The following is a 4,798-nucleotide window of genomic DNA, read 5'->3' as shown; positions in this document are numbered from 1 at the left end:
TTTTTAGACAATAAACCTTCAAAAATCACACCAAAACCTCACAACGAACTCGGTTTTCAACAAGAAATCGAACCTTAGGCTCTGATGTAGGTCCCGATACGGATCGTCGGACGGACGTGATTTCTTGTTTCGGATGCCGTAGCGAGTGCGGAATCCAAGCTACGACACAAACCGAGCGAGAGAATGTAATACACACTAAGATTCACCGCTTAACGATTCCGTGTATTCAAATCAACAAAGTTTCGGTACAATATATTCGACAAATACAACGCACACCGGAACTCTCTCTCTCTCTCTCCACACTCTCTATCTAGCTCATTCAAGCTCTCTATTTAGAAAAAGAGCTTATGCTGGTATTTATACTCAAACCAGCAAAGTTACATCGAAACATAACACATATCCAAAACACATCGAAATACTTCTACATCTATCGACTAGAAAATAGGGTTTTTGCTACCACATTTTTGGTCGCAAAACGGTGGCAATTGCCCTTTCGTCACCGTTTTGCCACCAAAAACTCAGTAAGAAAAAGCACACGTGTCGAATGCTCTATTGCCACATATTTGCTACCATTTAGTTTTTTTGCTACAGATTTGCTACCGTTAGTTTGTCGCCTTTTTGCTACCGCTTTTTACCACCGTTTTGCTACCTTTTTTTGTTGCTACCATTTGTCGTCACCATTTTGCTACCCTATTTGTCATCATTTTGCTACCGTTTGCCACTGTTTTGTTACTCTTTTTGCCATTTAATACCTATTTATATGCTCCTATTTCTATGCTATTTATATTCTTTGAAAATTAAAAAAATGTAACCATTTATAACCTTTCAAAATCATAACAAACATCCAATGATCCACATAATAAACATCCAAATGAAAAATATCCAATAACCCAAATTAAAACATTTAAACCCGAACATTCAAACTAAAAATGTTTATAGTTACTTTCGAACCGAAGTTAACATCGCCTCAATGTTCGTCATCCTAACGAGCATGGCTTCTTTCTCCGCTTTATCTTTTTCCATTTAAGTCATTAACTCAGCTATAATTCCATTGAATCTTTAATTTCTTTAAATTTCTTCCAAAGCTCCAATAATATACAAGTTGAGATGCAGCACTATGATCAAAATAATAAAGAACGGCAATCAAATTGTGGCTGGAACAAAAGCTCCAGTAATATACATAAGTGGAACGTTGACATATCTTGCAAGAAATATGATATTGCAAGAAATATGATACTAGTAACATAAGAAAAAACACAAGTTCTTATTCATGATTATAAGAACTAAAAATCACCTTTGCAATGGTCCAATTTGTGTAAGCACCAGGAGACCACGGATTTCGACTAAAAAGTTGCATGTATGACCACCATTACTGGGACACCATAATCCGCAATAAATCCCCTTAGCCACCCTTAAAACAAGAATCACATATCAACAAATGGATTGACTTTGTTGACATCAATAGGTAACATTAGACCAAAATACCCAGTACGGTACGGTACGGTTTGGTACCTTGCTACTTTGATTGAGTGGTAGAAGATGTAGAATTCAAGGAGTTTCCGCTTCGATTGAGTTCTTCGATATCGAATAAAAAGTATTAAGTTTTATTAATCAAAGTGATTGATCGGAGCGATTGATAATAGCGAATATTGTTGATCGGAGCGGAGCGAATGGCAGGAGTGATTGATCGAAGCCATTGATCAGCGGCAGTACAAAATTAGGATTGAATGAGCAGGGCACAAAAATTAGGGTTTCATTGTGAGAGGTGCTGTCAATTTGTTATTTACATGGTCAATAAGTTGCTAAATTTATTTGTTATTTACGTGGTCGATAAGTTGCTAAATTTGCTACCGTTCTTTTTAGTAGCAAATTTTAGTGGCAATTGCCTAATTTTGTAGTAGTGGAAATACACTTCTCGAAATAGACATGGCACGTGAATATATCGAATTGGACCTGATATAATCGAAATAGACCACTCGATCCATATATCATTCACCTATTTTGATGTCAAGGCACATGGCCTATTTCGATGTCATGGCCCAATTTCTATTTCGATGTATAAGCTTATGTATATTTAATAAAATAGGCATGAATAGATCACCATGACATCATGCTGATGTCATGGCAACTCTTTCGATCGCATGTCGTGGTGTTTTGTGTGTCGATCTTCTAGGCGCATGATAGAGGAATGTCGCTACGCCGCTCTAGAACCGAACCGAATCGAACCTAGCCATATCCACACAAAAGTGCATCAACATTGTCTCTCTCTCCGGTCTCTACCGTGTGCTTTTTCTCTTTCTTGTTGATACAAAACAAACCAATCAAGAAAGATTTTATAAAAATACATGGCTAAAAGGGAGGGTGGGCGTGTGGCATGACGTTATAGCCTCACAAGCTAAGATTACAACTCATAGCAACTTAAATCATCAATAAAGCCAATAGTTACCCAAGATACAACAAAAATCATGGGACACAAAAGAAAAATTTTCTATCGCTATGTTTCGATTTATATGTTCGGGTCGCTATTCAATTCGGGTCACGTCAAACAATAATAACTCCAAATAAAACTAAATAATCTTCATTCATTCAAAGGACTCGTTTTCACATAAACTTGGTAGGGATAGAAAATTTTTAGGCAATATAATTGGCGAGGCGGACATATATAATTTTAAAAATTCAGGACGGAAAAATCGGAAATATTACACTACTAACCTAAATATTGGCGGGGACAGGTGCACCCTCTTGCGCCTTAAGAGGTCCGCCCCTGCATGGTATGTTAACAAACTCGATTTAACATTCTCATTAGTATATACTCCCAAACTCAAGGTTTACTATGGTCTCCTAAAGTCGCTAGTAAATGCTTTATATTTCACCTAACACATTTAATTACATGATCCTGATATGGATTATGATACCTATTATACCTATTTTTCCCATAATAGATTATTTTCTTTCTAACTTTCTTTTATCTTTTTTATTTTCGTTTTTCAACAGAATGGATTCCCATGAGATTCTTCTATATAAATGGCTTGTGACAAAACAATTCAACTTTTAACTCATTTTAATACGTCAAAGCTCTTTGTAGAGTATAGTGGTTGTGGCGATATGCTCATGCTACAATCAACAAAGTTCATCTCGTGATTTTGAAAAAGAAAAAAGAAAAACAATCAAATAGGTGTAATCATATTAATTGTTATATAATTAATTCCTTGTTATAACTCTATTTACATAGAAAATCAACAAATTAATAGTTTTCCTAAAAAAACGTCATAGAAAACATTTTTAATGCTATAGTTATGTCATATATGTCACCTGTAGTGTATATATAGCAATGCCCAGTTGCAACAAAGAAACTCCACCATACAACTTCCATAATTCCTCTAAGTATTTGCTTGTTTGGCATTAGTGTTGCCATGACAAGGAAGAAAGTGAAGCTTGCTTTCATAATGAATGACTCAGCAAGGAAAGCAACCTACAAGAAAAGGAAGAAGGGTTTGATGAAGAAGGTGAATGAGTTGAGCACATTATGTGGCATTGATGCATGTGCCATAATATATAGCCCATATGAAGCTCAACCTGAGGTGTGGCCGAACAACATTGGTGTCCAACGCGTGCTAGCCCAGTTCAAAAGGATGCCAGAGATGGAGCAAAGCAAGAAAATGGTGAATCAAGAGAGCTTCATCAAGCAAAGGATCACCAAAGCAAATGACCAACTCAAGAAGCAGATCAAGGAAAATAGGGAGAAGGAGATGACTGAGGTTATGTACCAATGCTTGACCGGAAAAAGGGACCATAGCAAACTTGATCCTGCCGGATTTGAATGATCTAGGTGGGTTGGTGGACCAAACCATAAAAGACATTTCTAGTAGGATTGAGTCCCTAAAGAAAGACACCACGGGTAAAGGCGTAGCCGTGACACCGGAGTCAGTTCCACCTAGAGCACATGTAAGTGTTGGCGATCATGCTTCAAGTAGTAATAATGAAATGATGATGAGAGGACATGTGATGCAGGCATGGGAGAAAAGACCTATGGTTGATCCTAATATGAGTGGTATGGGTGGGATGCAAAAGACTCAATGGTTCACAGATTGGATGAACAATCCATCTGAACAAAATATGGGTCTTGGTCCCAGGTATGAGATGGCTCCGTTTCTTGACAACCCGAATCTCATGTGGCCAAACCATTATTTTCTATGAAAGTAAAGCTATTTTCCTATTTTGGGTGCATTTTTCTCTATGGACTTTCATTGGTGCTTCTTTTTACTTTCCTTAAAATGTCGGTTTCTGTTTCGTATCTTATAAAACCAATGTGATTTCTTCATGATATTAGTTGTGTCCCCATGTGTATAGTAGTTTAAAGTCTGCTTTTTATTTAAATTTCAAACTTGAAATATACTATCAAATAAAATTTCGTTTATGTCACACTAGAGAAAGAAATAAACTAGAGATTTATAAAAAAGGATGTAACATAATTATTTATTGTGAAATCTCTTTCAAAAGAAACGTTACATATATTTAATTTATTTGGTATCATAAATCACTATAAACTTATAAGGTTATGTTTTGATTAAGATAATCTTCAAGATATTTGTATTAAATAGTGATCATCAAAAACTAAAAAGCTATGTTTGTATTTTACTTGCTATGATAACATTATAACAACATGGTATAACCCGATAACATGATTTAATCTTCAATTAAGTAATAAGAACATATCAAATACTAAATACTCATCGAGCTTACATAAGTTATATCATGTGCGTTAAGCATAGTTTAAAGATAAAATTTATTTCTATAG

At 35.6% G+C, this 4,798-nt stretch overlaps 1 pseudogene; it reads left to right on the top strand.

The window, feature by feature from the left end:
- The first annotated feature begins 3,413 nt into the window (after positions 1-3,413).
- Positions 3,414-4,197, top strand: LOC110913698 (annotated as a pseudogene).
- Positions 4,198-4,798: the final 601 nt, after the last annotated feature.

Source organism: Helianthus annuus, chromosome 15 (assembly GCF_002127325.2).
Source record: "Helianthus annuus cultivar XRQ/B chromosome 15, HanXRQr2.0-SUNRISE, whole genome shotgun sequence".
Lineage (NCBI taxonomy): Eukaryota > Viridiplantae > Streptophyta > Magnoliopsida > Asterales > Asteraceae > Helianthus > Helianthus annuus.
This window is presented reverse-complemented; position numbering and strand designations above follow the sequence as displayed.